Genomic DNA, 20,630 nt, shown 5'->3' on the forward strand with positions numbered 1-20,630 from the left:
TTTTTTCATTAAAACCAATGATTATAAAGTAGAGGATCCCAAATCTATTGCAAATTCTTTTAACCTATGATAGTATATAGTACATAAATATTACTGACAACTTAAACATTCAGGATATTGCAAAAGATACTGCAATAGATTACTTAACAGATGCATTTAATAATTAGTATTAATATATGTAATTAGTCAATAACTGCAACAGTGCTTTTTCATTCAATCATAACATGAATAATATTGAATGCACGTTAAATTAAACACTATTGCAAACACGTAGATAAAATAGTTCAAATCAACTGAAGGGGTGAGAATGAAATAATCCAAAGCCATACTTTTAACAAGAATTGTTTTGTGCGAGTGCATTTCTTACACATATGGGAAAGCTATTAATAAAATATTGTAATAATTACTGAACAAATGACATAGCCTAAGGACTCTAAACCTTTGTAAAAGTTTGTCTATTATTATGTATATTTTTTAATTTCATTTTAATTGTTAGTTTTTAATATGCATTTACATTGTATATGTGTGTGTGTATAAATGCATTCATTACATTAACGTTTATAATATTATAACTTGTAATTTTGTATTGTTTGCGATCATTAACACTTAATCTCAGGACTTTGTAAAACTTTATTTCAACGTTACTTAGCTATTTCAACGTTATTTATACAAAAAAAATCGTGGTGTAGACTAAGAATCGAACTCGCACTCTTCTACACAACACGCAGAACTCTTACCGTCTGAGCTATTGAAACGACATGAAAGCTTTCCTTTCTGTGCAGAGTGTCAATTTAGTCATGAAGGTCCATTGTCGATTTAACTACACGATTTATATGCATATTTATCTTTTATTTACGTAATATTATCATATTTTTTGCAGTTTTGGAGTGAATTTCGGAACGATGCTAGTAACAAACCAAATAGCCTGAATTTAAGTAACTCAATATTCGTTATCCTTTGTATCAGTGCTCTGGTCTCCGATCATGCGCCGTGTCTTACATTTGAGACTTAGGAATATTCAATCGTCTCATTCTTTTCCAGGGAAACTGTACATTGCTCGATTCACCGGTAAGCTGTAGCAGCGCGGACGGGCGTTCATTACGGTAGGCCTAAAAATTCCCGAGTGGTGGGGATGGAGTACGCGGACAGCTGGAAGCGTACGGAGTCTTTAGTTGGCGAGTGTAGTGTTTAGTGAGCGCACGTTATTACGTATTGTTGTCCCAGCAACATCTCTAACATGAATTCTGTCGAAGTCTCTGCGCTGTCTGTACTACGCGACCAAGGCAGGAACCGTTTTGTTTGGTGGCGCTGCGATTCGCTTCACAACACAGGCCGTGCTGTAAAGTATACATCAGATGCAAAATGAAGTGCATGCTGAACTGCGCTTTTGTTTCATTATTATTAACACGTTTTATATGTTATATGTTCGTATAATAGTTAACTTTATTGTTTAGTTTTATTTTATCATATGCTTACACACATAGGAATCTATTCAGAAAACTCATCACAAAATCGGTGTTCGTAAAGGAGGGAACAGGAATCGAATGTATCGTAAACTAAAGTAGGTACTGTATTTTATACAATATTTCATTTGATATACATTTCTTACCTTAGGATTTTAAAGTGGCCGGACTCCGGTATAAAACCATCGCTACTACCAGCATGGGCTGCTATATGTCGTTGACCTGCACTACTATTAGTATGAACTCCTGACACGTTTACGTCTTGCTAACATTTGTGGACAGTGTAATGAGTATGGAACCATGTTTCGTCCAGGTAAATAACGGGCTACTATATCAGAGCGTTCTGTTACATATTTTCTTTTATCTTAACATTTTTTTAATGCAAACCCCATGGAAAGTATGAGTTTTCGTAAAGTTTCCTTGCACCCTTTAAAAACCTATCTCTCTCTTACAATATTTATGCAACTTTCCTAATGTTGGAAGATCTTTGTAGAGACTATAATATTTATGAACTTCTCTTCTTATGATAGGCCTACATTTGTCCATATCGTCTAATTCAACCTTATTTTCAGGAGGTCGTCTAACTTTGTTTGGTGTCTATTTCTACACCCTTTGTCCTCACATTCTTTACCTTCCTTTCTAATCCTACTAAATGTTTTCTTATTTAACTTCACAATAGCTACAGCACGCTCTGTTTTTCTTCGATAGAAGTAATATAAACCAATTGTCTTTTCATCATCACAGAACTTTATGGCATTATAAATAATGCTCCGCGCTTGGCTACGAAACACACGCGACATTGCGACCAGATTGAAACGCTAGGCATTGGATATGACGATACTTCAGCAGTAAACATACGCAGCGAGCAAGGAGTTCCTCATTCTGCCACGACGGGTCCCGCCTTGGTCGCGTAGTACATCATCACAGAAACCGACAGTGACTTATATATACTGCTGAGTAAGCGAAATGATCTTGCTTTCCTCAACTTTCACGAATGTCAAACCTCTTGCGTGACACCTCTAGGGACTCCTCAGGCAATGGACTACAACGGGCGGTCGCGTGACTTAAATAATAACCATCTCACTCGTATTTCCTATATAACTGCTGTGTGTCTATTTTAAGACAAAATATGTTTCTCAAGCATAGCTCTTAATTTTCAATAAAAGTTCTCTTTAGAATAAATTCTTACTTGTTGCTTGCTTTATTTTTGATACTAAGCTTGCCATTGTTACAATAGAAACTAAACAATAGACAAGGATCGAATGATATGTACCTACCCAAAGATCCTACACATGCAAATTGACCATACATGTTAAAGCGCGTGTAAATAAATGCAAAAAAAAATCCGTAATTAATATGCAAAATGAATGACAGAATTTAAAAAAAATCAATTTATGGCTAAAGTTTCATACTCAGATCCTAAATTAGTGTAGGGTTAACGAGCGAGAATCGTACGCTCTTCGGGATTTTCAGAGGTTTTACCCAACTGTAAAGCAAATGGCAGATAATTCCATTGCGAATTCTTAGACTCATTCTTTCATTTATTCATAGCAGGCCTAATTCATAGTGTCCTATCCAAGGACAGGTCTTTCACTGCAAACCGCAGGAAGGAATTGTGAACGGGAGAAGAGTTTGAGGTAGAAGAAGATGTCAGATTAAGGACGACATTAAGATGATTCATTTGCGGAGACAAAGAGGAAGGCAGAAAATAGGAAGGCCTGGAGAAAGGTGGATTTGCAGCGAAATATCTGCATTTGGACAGAACACTAAATGAATGAATAAGAATAATAGTAGTAATAATAATAATAATAATAATAATAATAATAATAATAATAATAGTTCCTGAAGGTACTTTATGTAAAAGCGAAAACGTTACTCCAACTATAGATACGTACAGTAAGGTGTAACACTAAAGTATTCACCTAATGTGATAAGTATAGACTGAAATATTATAAAGAAATTTCTAGTACAAAAACTTATCGGAATAGAAAAATGACATTTAATAAAAAACAGACGGGTGGACAAATAAGTCTATAACTTAAGTATATTTTCTCATACATCGTCGTTGTTCCTGCAATACCTCCTATGTGTAAAATATAAAATTTTTCAGTAGGAAGAGAAAACACATTTTTCATCGTATGGCAGCCGTATATAGGAAACTGTGAATTCTTGCAATTTCGAAAGAAAGAAATATAATTATATATAGCAGATTTATTATTTGCTGTATCACTATTTAAATTATTTAACAGAGCAAAAATCTGAAAATCGATAAATAAGTCACATAGGAGTTATTGCAGGAACAACGACGGTATGTGAAACGAACCTGAATATGTAATTAAATTCAATGCAAATAAATTGTTCCCACAACCTTGTTTATATTATTCGTGTAAATAGAATACCTTTAGTGTAGCATACATTCAGAAATTAGAGATAATGTAACAAACTTTCACATTTCCCTTCACGGCTGTTAAGCTTGCCATGCTACGTTATTGTATTGATTGCACTTTAATTTATGTTGAGGTTATCTGATAAGTGAAATGTTGCCCTGATCCATAACATGATGAGCCAGCAGACCGGCTGTGAACAAATATATTACTTTATCATGAAAATAATGGATGGCCTGGCGATCGGATGGACAGATGTCAAGCTGTTGAATAATGGGCGCTTCATCGTGGATGCATTACAGAATTTTTAAATCCGTATAGACTGACGTAATAGAGGAGTAATAATATTAAAATACATAATAATATTTCAAGATATATCTTCCTGCGCTGGTTAGCAGGGCCGACAGATTTGTTACCGAAGACTGTTAATATTAAATTATTAAATATCACCAATTTCTCATTCGCGTTTACAATTTAAAGTCGAGTAATAATAATAATAATAATAATAATAATAATAATAATAATAATAATGATAATGATAATGATAATAATAATAATAATCATCATCATCATCATCATAATACTTACTGGCTTTTAAGGAACCCGAAGGTTCATTGCCGCCCTCACATAAGCCCGCCATAGGTCCCTATCCTGAGCAAGATCAATCCAGTCTCTATCATCATAACCTACCTCCTTCAAATCCATTTTAATATTATCTTCCCATCTACTTCTCGGCCTCCCAAAAGGTCTTTTTCCCTCTGGCCTCCCAACTAACACTCTATATGCATTTCTGGATTCGCCCATACGTGCTACATGTCCTGCCCATCTCAAACGTCTGGATTTAATGTTCTTAATTATGTCAGGTGAAGAATACATTGCGTGCAGTTCTGCGTTGTGTAACTTTCTCCATTCTCCTGTAACTTCATCCCTCTCAGCCCCAAATATTTTTCTAAGCACCTTATTCTCTAACACCCTTAACCTATATTCCTCTCTCAAAGTGAGAGTCCAAGTTTCACAACCATAAACAACAACCGGAAATATACCTGTTTTATAAATTCTAATTTTCAGATTTTTTTTTACAACAGACTGGATGATAAAAGCTTCTCAACCGAATAATAACAGGCATTTCCCATTTTTATTCTGTGTTTAATTTCCTCCCGAGTATCATTTGTATCTGTTACTGTTGCTCCCAGGTATTTGAATTTTCCACCTCTTCAAAGGGTAAATTTCCAATTTTTAAATTTCCATTTCGTACAATATTCTGGTCACGAGACATAATCATATACTTTATCTTTTCGGGATTTACTTCCAAACCTATCTCTTTACTTGCTTCCAGTAAAATTCTCGTGTTTTCCCTAATCGTTTGTGGATTTTCTCCTAACATATTCACGTCATCCGCATAGACAAGCAGCTGATGTAACCCGATCAATTCCAAACCCTCTCTGTTATCCTGGACTTTCCTAATGGCATACACTAGAGCAAAGTTAAAAAGTAAAGTTGATAGTGCATCTCCTTGCTTTAGTCCACAGTGAATTGGAAACGCATCTGACAGAAACTGACCTATACGGACTCTGCTTTATGTTTGACTGAGACACATTTTAATTAATCGAACTAGTTTCTTGGGAATACCAAATTCAAATAGAATATCATATAAAACTTCTCTCTTAACCGAGCCATATACCTTTTTGAAATCTATGAATAATTGATGCACTGTACTCTTATACTCCATTTTTTCTCCATTATCTGTTGGATACAAAATATCTGATCAATAGTTGATCTATTACGCCTAAAACCACACTAATAATAATAATAATAATAATAATAATAATTTATTTATTTATTTTATTTTATTTATTCATTTCCTAATATTTTAGTGTGCTGTACAACAGCCAGAAGCCAATAATAGTTCAATACAAATGACAAAAATTGAGGACATAGCTGCAATAAGGGCCCATACTCCAAAATGCTATATAGAGTTGAAATTTTTAAGCAATGCACTAAATGCACTATCCAATGAGTATGAAACTGCTGGATAAGTAGTATTGTGTATTTTACAAAATATAACAGAAATACTAAAAGCTTATTAATCCAATGTTATATATTTAAAAAATAATGCATGCAAGTAACGCATGTTATGGGCCCTTTTTCTGGAGAACGTACTTTCAATTCAAAAATAAATATAAGATTTGTGTAGTCTTTATAAAAATGTATTATTTTTTATATTTTCATATAAAATATAGCAATATTCACACATAATCATGTACTGTAAATCTAAATACAAATATTTACATACGGAATACTTCATAACATTTTACAGGAGAAAGAGTTCGTCCAAAGGGCTGGACTCGGGAAGAGTAACCAAAACGCTCATTGCATTTCCACGTTGAATTGCAATACTTAAACGTTGACGCAAATAAGTAATGCAACGGCGATCACCAGTAATGGAGATCAAAATTTGGCCGATTTGAGATACCAAAACTTTAGCGTCATGACTCCAAGGACCGAAGGTCTCCACAGCAAAGGGAAGAAAGATATAATTGTCTAAAAGATGAGCATATTTATTGACTTTATTTTTCACGGCTAATTCAGCAGCAGATGCTGCGCGTCTGGAGGTATTCGGCAAGTGAGATGGAGCTAGAGTATCAACGCAAGTGGAGTCCCAAATTAAAGATTTTCCTCTAGACCATGGAATTAAGGTGAGACCATCGGGTCGTTTACCATCCGCGCGACTAATACCTGGTGGTTCCAAAAGAGACGGGATGCTACAAGAAGTCAGAGATTAATAATATTCATTAACATTTTTAAAACTTGAAATATTTTCCACATAACACAGCAAATAACGAACATTTCGAAAAGTTAAAAATGTTTTCAAAAGAAAATAACTAATCGTGAATATTTGGACTTTATGACATTTTTTCCACACAAAATAACAAATCACGAATATTTTGAGAAGTTAAAAATGTTTTCAAAACAAAATCAGGAATAGAAGTTTATCAAACGAGGTAACACATCATGAATTTTTTGAATAGTAAAAAATGTTTTTCGAACAAAGGAGGACATTATTTTTGTTCATTCCACGTCCATATTTTCCACATGATTTCCCTTCTCATCTCTGCCATCACTTTCATTCTCCTCTTCATCTTCCATATTCTCAGAAGGTTGGAAAAGAGACTCATAAAATGAACGGCTTTCCTCTTTTACATGAGAAAATAAATCTCTGACGTCATTAACTTTACGTTCCTCCAGTGGAACTCGAGACGCTGATTGAAGATCCAGGCTTGGAGGGCAGTTTTTTATGCATGAACATGTTCTATAGGTAAAGGGCCTATAACATATATTACAATAAACAGGTTGACTAGCATTGTTGTTAAAAACTTTTAAACGAAACTTTACGGGTATAACAAAGAAACTATGGAGAATCGATTTATGCATTCTCCGGATAAAGGACCTATGGGCTATGGGCCCTTATTGCAGCTACGTCTTCAATTTCAAATAATGACAGAAATTACAAATAATGACATAATTAAAAATAATGATAATAATTAAAAATAATGATAATAATTAAAAATAAAGACAATAACTGCAATAAATGTACATGAATCGACGTCCATTCATAGATGTGAAAATGAAGAATAACAAAACTGAAACAATAGTAACAAAACATGTGTAAAGTTGAATCCAATATTAAAACAACAATAAAATATTCAAACTATACATTAAAAGGATCCAATTTCGTACCACACAAATTGGCAAGTTTTATGCATCTGGCAACCGGTGAAAGAGATTTAGACTTGCTAGTATAAAAACGTTTTTGAAATCTTAATCCTTTAGAAGGAATCCGAAAGTAGATGTTACTCATGATGGATTCACAAAGAATGTCATCCTTTATAGCCTTAGGAAAGAATAAGTAATCAAGATCCAGACGTGTAATAATAATAATAATAATAATAATAATAATAATAATAATAATAATAATAATAATAATAATAATAATAAGAATAATAATAATATTATTATTATTAATAGTAATAATAGTAGTAATAGTAATAATACAAAATGTGATGATTTAATGCGTACTATGTTATTAAATTTAGAGGCCTGAAACAAGATTTCTTAAATATTTTAGTTGATGTAAATGAAAACTAAACTTCCGACTCTCATTGTAAATAATTTTCTACACAAATAAAACATTTCAAATGCTAGTGTTAGTTTGTTTTTTGCACATCCACTTGTAGAATTTAACTTATGGATTTACATGGGGAACAAAATTCATTCTACATAATAACTTAACTTTCTTTACCCGAACATCATCGGATCAAAGATCACAGACTAATATTATTAGAAGTGACATAATAACATTATGCTCTAATACCAAATAAATATTATCGCTTAAAAATTAAACAATAAGATAAGAATGTATTAGGTATAACGCCAATTCATTCATTCATTCGTAGTGTTTTGACCAAAGGGTAGGTCTTTCACTGCAAACCCAGCATTCTCCAATGTTTCCTATTTTCTGCCTTCCTCTTTGTCTCCGCATATGATTCAAATATCTGAATGTCGTCTATAATCTGATATCTTCTCCTGCCCCGAACTTTTCTCCCGTTCACCATTCCTTCCAGTTCGTCCTTCAGTATGCAGTTTCTTCTCAGCCAGTGACCCAACCAATTCCTTTTCCTCTTCCTGATCAGTTTCAGCATCATTCTTTCTTCGCCCACTCCTTCCAAAATGGCTTGATTTCGTATTCTTTCTATCCATTTCACACACTGCATTTTTCTCCATATTCACATTTCAAATGCTTCTACTCTCTTCTCTTTACTTCGTCGTTATGTTTATATTTATACACATAATACCACACTTCACACAAAGGACTTACTTGTTTGTTCCTACGTTGTTTTCCTAGAGATGCGCAGAAGATACTCCTTTTTCTATTAAAAGCTTCATTTGCCATTGCTATCCTCCTTTTGATTTCCTGGCAGCAGCTCACGTTACTGCTTATAACAGTGTTCCGCAATCTTTTTCTACTCACGGCACACCTTAGATGGGCCTTGACTCAACTCGGCACACCAAAATGTTAATCCCCTCAAAAGCATAAGGATATGACTCTATTAATATAATTACGTTGGCTCTAATGTCATAAAATTTATTATTATTATTATTATTATTATTATTATTATTATTATTATTATTATGTTATTAATATTGTTATAAAACAGAAATCGACTATTGCGTTTATTAACAATTTATGAACTTTAATTCACTGTAGAAAATAAACATGTCTATTACTAATATTAAAGTAAATAACTCATATCTTCAACGTGATACTTGGGCCGTCCACACCTATGGAGTAACGGTCAGCGCGTCTGGCCGCGAAACCAGGTGGCCCGGGTTCGAATCCCGGTCGGGGCAAGTTACCTAGTTGAGGTTTTTTCCGGGGTTTTCCCTCAACCCAATACGAGCAAATGCTGGGTAACTTTCGGTGCTGGACCCCGGACTCATTTCACCGGCTTTATCACCTTCATATCATTCAGACGCTAAATAACCTAGATGTTGATACAGCGTCGTAAAATAACCCAAAAAAAAGATACTTGGGCCTGCTTAGCTGCACACAGGTGGCTGATCCGTGGCGGAATCGTTAACAGTGCAAGCCTTATTTCTTCATCGATGAATTTGAGTCTCTCTGTTTTAATTTCAGTTAACGTCGAGAAGCCCAGTTCACACATATATTATGTAGTTGAAAATGGCAGTAACATATTAACTTTCATCTCAGAGATAGCCGGGTATTCACTCCTTATTGATAACCATAATATTTCCAAAGGCACTTTGAGAAGTTTTAATTTCAATGCTCTGTCTGCTTTTAAATCTGCCAATTCCTCTTGTACAGTATACTATTCGGAAAATGTTTTGAATCCACAATGGATGTATCACGATCCCAGTCGAAATCTTGAACACTCTCTCCAAACAAATTCTTGAACTTGTGTTGCAAGATTACTAAATCTTCTTTAATGAAGCCAAACACTTTAATTTTAATTTAATTTTTATTAATTTTATTAATTTCTTACAATAATAGGTAAAAGTTCGCGTCACACCTTTAACTTTATGGAGGCACACCGGTTGCGGAACACTGGCTTATAGTACACTCCAACGCCAAATATAACCCATAAATAGTGTTAAAAAAGTGATGATTTAAACATGTCATCAACATTAGCATCTCCCACAAAGTGGCTACTGCCTGTTACGCCTACATGTAGGGAAGAAATGCCACATATCTTGCCATCGCCTTTTCTTTCCTCCTATGTTGCGTCTGCCAAATGGACTATAATCGACAAAATAATTTTGGCTGTCTCTCTCATCTCCTATCCTGCTTATGTGCTCTTTCTACTGCTCTCGGTAGTAGTCAGTTTCCTCATGTAATGGGCTTATCCCCATTTTCATTCTCTTTTCTACATTCCTTTTTCTGGCTTGTTCCGTATATCCACCTACATGTCTTACGAAACGCCTTTCTGCATTTTGTAATCTTGATATATTCTTCCTTGTTATTACCCTGTTTCACTCCCATACAGAGAGTCTTGTAATGGGATAGTAGCATAAAACTTTAGCAACGTTTCTATTTGGCGTTTTTATATTACCCTTTGTGTTGTGCCGTTCATCACATTACGTATTTTTGTTTTATATTCTTTGTTCAAATTATATACGTAAGACATATTACAGACTCAAAAACACACTCACAACACATCCTCAACGCTCAATTGAATTTCAGAACACACATCCTTTTCGATACAATCATGAACACACCCCACCGGAACAAGAAACCAGAAGGTAGCGCTGGAACTCATTAGGATTCAGAGAATGATGCAAACAACATTGAAACTATAGTCTATGCATTTCGAACTGGAGGTCAAGATCATTTCGTCTCCTTCACACTGTACCCCTTCACCTAAGCTCTGGCTGGTCCCCTTCCCCTCTAACATGCCGCGCCTCTGGTCCAGCTGACTCTTTTTGAGGAGAACGGTCCAGAAGTGGGGAGGGGGGTAAACACGCGTGGCAAATGCAGTCCATTACTTGACCTTGAGCAGACAGTTCGAAATGCACAGATCATAGTCAATCAGGTAATATAATACCAACAATTTATGATAACACAGTGAAGTCGTGAGTTATTTATTGAAATAATTTGACAGTACATCAGTGAGTACAATTTTGCAGTTCATTTCTCGAAAATAAGAAAGACTAATGATTTAGTTATCCGATTAAAATACGATGAACATTTATATTCAGAAAACATTATGTTTCACCTTCGTTAGAGATAATTATGAACGTAACGAGGGAAGTTATGTTCTTACAACGGGTTCTGTTTCGTATAACACACATGCACATGATTACTGCACTGTTTCGCAGGAAGGGAGTGACTAAAATGTAATTTTCTGTGGGAGATTCCCTGGTGTTGCAGCTGTTAGCAACGGTTGCTACCTCGGGGAGCTCATCTTATATGCTATTTGGTTCGGCCAGCCCCTCGTGAATAGTTCGGGTAGTGACAGCTCTAAAGTAGACTGTGGGCAGAGCGTAAGTTTCCACTTTTCAAACAGAACATATATAATGTACCAGATGTTGGGACTCGGCGGCGATCTCCATATATCACATCTCACCACCCAAGGGTAACCGATGGGAGCATCGTGTGTCCCCTCATGTTACAGTCTTGTTTGAAAACCAACTGGCTAACTCTTTCTTATATGTAGTCACTATCGTATTTATCTAATATTTCGAAAATTATTATTATTATTATTATTATTATTATTATTATTATTATTATTATTGCTGTTATCAGCAACGGTTACTGAACTTATAGTTTTTTTTTCGCACAATGCGTAAAAAAATTAAACATGAAAGCATCTACAACAAAACGTAAATCAATGGCGATAAATAAATACCCCATTAGGTGCAATTAGAATTTTAACCACTATAACAGAAAAAGTCTTAATTCACAAGTATCTGAGTATCAGCATACTTAACTCAATGAAATTAAAACCCGCATCTAGAAAAATGTTGGACGACCAACATCAATTTATGGCTTTGAAAACAGAGGAATACAAGGAAAATTATGATTATTATGTTGGTTTTACAAACTTAAACCAACTTTGGAAAGGAGTAATCTTTATAAAATTTAGAATTTAGCCTATGACATCCCTTGAGGGCTAACAGAGACAGGCAAACTGTCGATCAGGCTTGCCCATGACTGGTTACGTCCGTGAGCGGGCTTACGCTTCGTATCGTTCGCCCGCTTGCAACCTTCCCTCCCAAGCAGGCAGGCAGTGTGGTTGCACGTGACTCCCAACAGTCCTAAGGGTACGGCCACACGAGCTACATTTGTAGCAAGTTTTCTGCGACAAATGTAGCTGGAATTATAGGCAGCATTGAGTTAAATGGAAGCGGCCACACGGAGCAGTAAATGTAGCAAGTTTGGCGCATCCCAAGGTCGTGTCGCAACTCGAATGGGTCCGGGTCCATTTTTCTGCGACATTTACTGCTGTTGGGTGGCCACATGTAGCGACATGGGTGGCTACACGTGCAGCTACATTTGTAGCAACTTTCTGCGACAAATGTAGCTGGAATTATAGACCGCATTGAGTTAAATGGAAGCGGCCACACGGAGCAGTAAGTGTAGCAAGTTTGGCGCCGTCTGACATGTTAGATCTATTCGTGACCAATAATTTCCCACCTTAAACGAATTAACATTGTTGTTAGTTACTGGGAATTTCTTATTATAAAATCCATATTTTTAAACTTTAAATTTATATTAATATTTATTTCCGCTTTACTAATTCCCAGAGGAGACTCAGTGAGTCAAAGAATATACATGTCAAAATACTTTTATCTACTAAAACTGACAATAAATAAAGAATAAATATCACGCAAAAGAAAACAAAAAAATTGTAATAAAAGTACAAACAACCGTGTAAAATGAATGTTTATGCTTTAATTTTTTAGGAATGAGATAGAAAGCGAAAATCAAATGTCATGTAAAGGACACACAGATTAAGACTTTAAAAAGAGGGAAATAACAAATCAAAGTTATTCATTTTACAGTAGAGAATTACAATAATTTAGCGCAATGTAAATTTACAAATGCGTATGGATACACGCGTAAGCTAATTTTAAATACTATTTTCTTAATCTTACTCCTGTTTTTTTGTTACTTCACCAGAAGGAAAGTAAATATCGCCACTAAGTTCCTTCCTGGTAATTGAATTTGCAGCCAGGCATACAACACCTTGGCATTTTATTCAGGCTTAATGTATTTAAAAATACAACAAGTGACATTGATGAGTGCAGTGAAATTTGTCTCTCGAATTAGCTATAAGATATCGCAATTTGTACCACCCAGCTTATCTTTTAGCGTTAAAATCTTCTTTTGTTGGTAAAAAAACTTTATGAGACATGAAACTGTAACATACCCTAAGATTCACATTTCAGTTTCCCCCTCCCCCGAAATTTAATAATCTGAAAAACGTGATCTATCATGTTTAAGAGGACGTAAACTCTATTTTCTATAGGATAAGATGTAGGCCTACAATGGGAGAAAGGCATTCTCAAATTTGAAGGAAACCCCGTTTTTTTAATGGTTGAAATTCTCAGTATGTATGTGTAATCATAACAACAGAATTAACTTGTGTTTATGAGGGAGTGAAGTAGGGAGGGAGATTGACTTTTAGATGGAAAATTATTATCATGACAGATTTATAACAATACGATGCCAATATATATAACAAATTTTGTTACTAACAAAACGGTGCCAATAAATATTGCTTCGCTTATGTATAGTCCAGGCTAAGTTCCCTATTTTTTAACTCTCTTCAAAATATCTTTCTTTAAAAAGTACATACATTTTTCTTCTTTCAATTTCGACCTAAAGAATTCTTCAATAATAAAATGTATACAAAAGCGTTCTAGCAAGCCGTTCACAGCAATTTGTCTGGAAAAAAAAACGTACAATTCTTTTGCAGGACAGACATCACAAATCAGTATTGTTTATAAATATTATTGTGTTATAAAGACATTTCCACTTTGAGTTGTATTTTGGGATATAAGGGTCAAGTTTAAATTGCCGCAACGTCCAATAAGAATTCTGCAAAACCAAGAAAAAGAGAACTTTTATGATAGATGTATTTACTTAGACCCTTTTCAAAATACCGTTCTTTGAGAGTACACATTTTTTTTCTTTCATTTTCGACCAAAGGTTTCCTTCGATAATAAAATCTATACAATAGCGTACCAGTAAACCCTTCACAGCGACTTCATTTGGTAAAAAAAAAGACAATTCTCTTACAAGACATCTCTCACATATGTTACAAACAGATTGCCTCTTTGAGTTGTGTTTTGGGTCATGTTTAAAACTCCTTTTTACTTGGAGATGCTTCAGAAATTCATGTATTGGAAAGGGAAGAGCATGTCTAAACTGTAATTTCTGGTGAAGTAACAAAAAAACAGAAATAAGATTAAGAAAATAGTATTTAAAATTAGCTTACGCGTGTATCCATACGCATTTGTAAATTTACATTGCGCTAAATTATTGTAATTCTCTACTGTAAAATGAATAACTTTGATTTGTTATTTCACTCTTTTTAAAGTCTTAATCTGTGTGTCCTTTACATGACATTTGATTTTCGCTTTCTATCTCATTCCTAAAATATTAAAGCATAACCATTCATTTTACACGGTTGTTTGTACTTTTATTACAATTTTTTTGTTTTCTTTTGCATGATATTTTTCTTTATTTATTGTCAGTTAGTAGATAAAAGTCTTTTGACATGTATATTCTTTGACTCGCTGAGTCTCCTCTGGGAATTAGTAAAGCGGAAATAAATATTAATATAAATTTAAAGTTTAAAAATATGGATTTTATAATAAGAAATTCCCAGTAACTAACAACAATGTTAATTCGTTTAAGGTGGGAAATTATTGGTCACGAATAGACCTAACATGTCAGACGGCGCCAAACTTGCTACACTCACTGCTCCGTGTGGCCGCTTCCATTTAACTCAATGCGGTCTATAATTCCAGCTACATTTGTCGCAGAAAGTTGCTACAAATGTCGCTACGTGTGGCATGTCATGTGGCCACACGTAGCGACATTTAACGCAGAAACTAGCAGTAATTGTAGCGCCCGTGTGGCCACCCATTTTGCGACAATTACGGCAGCTTCATTTGTAGCAGAAAACCTGCGACAAATGTAGCTCGTGTGGCCGTACCCTAAGAGTGACCCGAAAGTGTTGGGTTCCGCCGACCTGCGCCAGACTGTGCTGCTTTCAGATGCATGATAAATATGAACCAAATCATTCAAACCTGACAAGAAGCTTACAGATATAGACAAACTACTGAAAACTTAATTTGTTGTCTTCTGAAACGTAGCGTTAATAAAGAGAAAGAAAACTATTTCTCGTCAACATAATATGCATTAAATGCCAAACAGTTATTATAAATTACTTGCACTTTCCTTTCCGTTGTAGTAATATAAATTTAATGCAAACCATTCAAACTTTCAGCTTCATAAATAAAAAGAAATCTGTCCCTCAGAATTTAAATAGCAAATCAATATTCTGAAGAACGAAAAACTTTTATACACTTTACAGGTATTCATGAGGCTTTTAATTGTTGATAAGGAAAAAGTAAAAATGAAATATTTTTCTATAATAGTTGTTGTAATTCGTAATAATTGTTACCAATATCTTTTCAACATATTTCCTTCTCTTCTCTTCTCTTCTCTTCTCTTCTCTTCTCTTCTCTTCTCTTCTCTTCTCTTCTCTTCTCTTCTCTTCTCTTCTCTTCTCTTCTCTTCTCTTCTCTTCTCTTCTCTTCTCTTCTCTTCTCTTCTCTTCTCTTCCCTTCCCTTCCCTTCCCTTCCCTTCCCTTCCCTTCCCTTCTCAACTAGTCACAAGTTACGAAATGTTACTATTTTGTTGAGTCAGATGCACTTTGCAGGAATATGAAATGTATAATATTGTCTTATTACTTTATGAATTCTGTAGCGCAATAAATCGTAAAACTGTGTTTCTTTAATCAAGAAATATCTGCCATGTTGGACCATAAGAAAAAGATTTTTTGAAGTGACTAAATAGCCAACGAACTTAGGTTTCAAACTAGTACTGTTTCATCTTAACCAGCGCAGACTGGCTTCCGTGAATGCAAGTCACTCTACCTTGTAATACGAACAAACAGGCAGGCTTTCTTGGGTCCCGCCTGGGCTGAACCTATAAAACCCGGACTTAATGGGTTCAGGCTAAAAGTTAACTTGCTTTGTAGCGTTACCGGAACCCAACCTGACGACAACCGGATACGGGCGTGAGTCTTGTGTGATTTGCCGGTCTCTAAGGGCTAAGGCCTCCTGCACGTAGGCAGGGTAGCTCTGATTCTTTCTTTAGGTGAGCTAGCCTAGAGAGTGTTCGACCTTGTTCTCTTGTTCATCGTCTCTCGTGTTGAGTATGAAGCACCTTCACTGGTTTACGATCATTATTCACTGATTTTGTCTCACACTTTGCATCATTTCACTATTCACATTATCATTCGCGTTGCTGCTAGCACTTCAGAACACATTTCACTTTCCACCGATTGATGTTTCCTTCGACAGTTTTTTCCATGTTGATCTGCTTCTTGCGCGCCTCGTCCACTGCTTCCCCGCTCTCTGTGCGAATGTATCCGCCCATCTGGTTCTCTGTCTTCCTGCACTCCGCTTCCCTATCCTGGGGTCCCACATGGTCACTCTGTATATCCACTGAGTGTCACGCATCCTAGCTACGTGGCCTCCCAATTCCATTTAAGTTCGTCTGCAATCTGTACTGCTTCTTTCATGCCCATGTTCTTCCTGAGGTTCACATTGAGGATTCGATCTTTTAGCGTCACTTGCATTATTTTTCGCTCCATTTTCCTCTGGCATACTTTTACCATCTGTCTCAGCTTCTCGTTCAAAGACCATGTTTGACAGCCATAAAACAGAATCTTTATAAGTTGTATTTTATTCTTCTTCGTGTCGTCAATGTTAATGTCGATATGAATTAAATGATTTTGACGGCATGTGAAAGAGAACCTGCAATAATACTGCAGTTACTATGTGTATCTTAATATCTTAAATTATCCTTTCCTTCGAAATCATTTCAAACTCAGTTCTTCAAATCAAAAGCATTTCTCTTTTAAATTAATAAACTTAAATTTAAATATATCACGATGATAATAATAATGATGATCATGACGACGATAACTTGACGTAAAATTTCTTTATATTTCAGTAGTGAAATGTGCAATATCTGAAAACAAATTTCCATGAAAAATAAAGATACATTAGGTAGTCAGAGGAAGTTCCTTTTGAATTTTTTGAGCATATGGGCCTACCGTTTGTTGTCAATTTAAAAGTCCAGATGTTTTATATTTCATTTATTTTTCAAGTCTTGATAATAATTTTACTTTAAAAATGCGTATTTCTTAATCAGATTCTGTGATAAAAAGTGTTTATAGATTTTCGATTTGTACATTTTTAAATCTCATAATTAAATTAAAGTGACATATTTTTATGCAAAATAATTGTAATATGTAGCACAGTTTAGAATTCTTGTTCAAGAACAAATTTGAATTTGATATGTTGATTCTAAAAGTCGTTTACTCTACTTGATGAACTAAAATTAAGTTTTAAAAATTTTCATGTGTAATACTAGGAATTTTCTACGAGCAGATAAAAGTAAAACGTACTTATTTGATAAAGTAATTCGGAAAATGATACCCGTAAGTAGAAGCTATCTATGAAAACAATGCAATATTAAAATTAACTTATACAGTCGATTTAACCCTACATCGAGGCACGAATTTTATAGAAATAAATGAAAATATTCATATCATTACACATGACTATTCTTTATAATATAGTGTGTCTACACTGGAATGCCCCATTTTTATTTTGCTCTCAATATTAAAGAGATAAAGATAACGGAATTTGATTCACAAAATTAAGTTGTATGAGGTACGGTATTAAGTTTGTAACAAAGAAAATACACACTGCCACGTTAGTCCCTGCGTTGACACGAAGGATATCTAGGGATGGTACAAATGATTTCTACAATCAGGAGGAATATGATCAGAGAAGGCTGTGATAAGAACGACCTACCTGAACATGCTGCAGTTGTAAGCTTGGACGCGAAGACTAATTTTTAAGCTCTCGCCTAACCTGAACAACCTACAACCCCTTTTACGCTATATGGACCTTTCTAAAAGAAATTCAGTTAAAAGAAATAGGTAAAATTTTCTTTTCTCCCGTTCTAAGACCAATACGGAACGAACTTGCCAGACCAGTGTTTGCTTCTGAGATTTTTGTTTGTTTTGCATTTTAAATAGCATTTTTGTAGTGTTTTTGGCATTTTTGCGTTTTTAGTACCGGTATTTTTATTTTAAATATACGCAAAATACTAAAAAAGACGCTTTTCAGACACAATCATAGTTTTTAGGCAGTTTATGCTTAATTTAGGTGTTTTAGGTCCTATAGAACTGTAATAGGGGGATTCTGTATTGTGAGACGTAGAGATATCTGAATAACGGTCAAGGACAGTCATGTCAACTGACGCCCACAGACGCAAGCGCGCGCTTTAGAGCTCAGGAGAGCATGAGCGCTTTACAGCGGAAAGGAGAGAGACAGACGAAAGAGGTAGTATATGCCGCTTGGTCGAGCTATATACAGAGTTGGGTACCACTAATTTAAGGGATAAAGGGAAGAGAGCTTATTAAAACTATATCCATGTTAATTTTTAGATTTGTCTGAGAAGTATAAATGCATTATAAGAATATATGTTTTAATTGTAATGCTCATTTTTCACAAGTTTGCTTTTTATTGAAAAGAAATATTTCCTCAACTTTTTATAGAAACGTGAAATTTTCAGATGTGTCTATTTAGTAGCCTTACAGGTATTGAAACAATGTTTTCGTAAATTAATATATTGCAAATACGTGGTACTGAAGATAGTGTATTAAAAGTTTTGAAAATATTCGTATGGAAAATGTTTGTAAGGAAATGAATTAACAAAGCAACTACTGTTACATCATAAACAAAAGGTATGTGCCCATGTGTTGTAAAAACGTCAGCTCTATAGTTTCAGCAGATTTCGAGATAATAATTTAATATACTTATGATAGAAAGTTGAGCAACAATATCAACTTAAAAGCATAATGCGATAAGAGTTTTGTTATGGAATATTAGTTACACTTAAAACGTAGCCTATACAGTACCTAGGTAACTTTGCTTTGTACTAAAATATTGTTTTGATTAGTTTATTGATTAATTTTATAAGGTTAAAGATACCATCAATTCTAACTTACCATGTCATACTCATTCTCTTTCTTTGGGTTATCACTTTCTTTATGAATGGTGTGTTTCATTCACTTAGTACAGTATAGTTGTACTACTGCGGAATTTATCTGAATATTCCTTCTTAACTCTTTGTTATGTTATTAACGTTTAAACACAACTGCAATATGAAGAAAGAAATATCAAACAGAAAGAAGCTATATAAAAACAACGACATAAAATTTCATGTTCCGTTTGAAGTTTATACACCACTGTTTTTTTAATCCAACAGGCTGCTTATTCATGTACATAATCCTTCCTCCTTCCATACCTAGCACTTGATGCCCGCACACAACGTCAAGGTCAGAAAAATACGCTTGTTTTCACATCACTGGTCTAGGACATAGCAAACAAAATAAGTACGGAACTCGAAATCCGTTCCCTACTTGTGACAGATAGTTAACATTAAAAAATATTGTGCATTCTCAGACACAAGATATTGGCATATCTGTTTAGAAACAGAGATAAATAAGCTATCTGGATGCATGCTTGTAGCATTACTGTGCATTTCGCTTCGCTTCGCTTCGTGACATGTCTTCTAATCTATCGATTGGTCGCGGATTACCCAAATCACTGGTCTGTCTACTCTACCGACCGCGGTTTGCGGAATAGGGATTCTAGAGACATGTAGCAGGGAAATCGCTGACACCACAACTCCCTGAAATGATGCCACGGAGGACGTGATAGCGAAGGTAGTGGGCCACAGGCATTCATAGTACAGACTTCAACCAAGGTAAATAATTGGATGAGGTCTATACATAGCATAGTTAGCCACGAACTCAGAAAAATGACTGTTCTCACATTCTGTGAGAGTTTTGATCATAAAAAGGCAATTTATCTTTAGTTTTGAGTTTCTTGTATAGTTTTCAGTGTAACATTTCTTCATATCCCTAACAAATAATTCCTTGTATTGATCCCCACGAATAGTATAATGAACATTCATAATCACTACTCGGATTGTTGTCAGTTCACTAACAGGCTCAATAATAATAATAATAATAATAATAATAATAATAATAATAATAATAATAGTTTTATTTTCCCTGGCAGAGTTAAGGCCATCAGGCCTTTTCTTCCACTCAACCAGGATCAAATCACATACAGAAAATATACATACCGGTATACAAATATGAACTTAAAAATAATAATAAACATAATTGAGTAAAAAAGAGAGATTGAATACATATACACAATCAGTATTATGTAAGAAAATTCTGTTTATCTGAGGAAATGTTGTCATTATAGAATTAGATTACACTAAATAGAGGGATGAATGCGCGATATAAATCTATTATCAGCTGACTGAAAAAAACAATGTTGCCAATAAGCTTCTTTGTCATATCTCTCTCTCTCTCTCTCTCTCTCTCTCTATATATATATATATATATAATTTGAACTAGTAATGGAAAT

Source organism: Periplaneta americana, chromosome 4 (genome assembly GCF_040183065.1).
Source record: "Periplaneta americana isolate PAMFEO1 chromosome 4, P.americana_PAMFEO1_priV1, whole genome shotgun sequence".
NCBI classification, from domain to species: Eukaryota; Metazoa; Arthropoda; class Insecta; order Blattodea; family Blattidae; genus Periplaneta; species Periplaneta americana.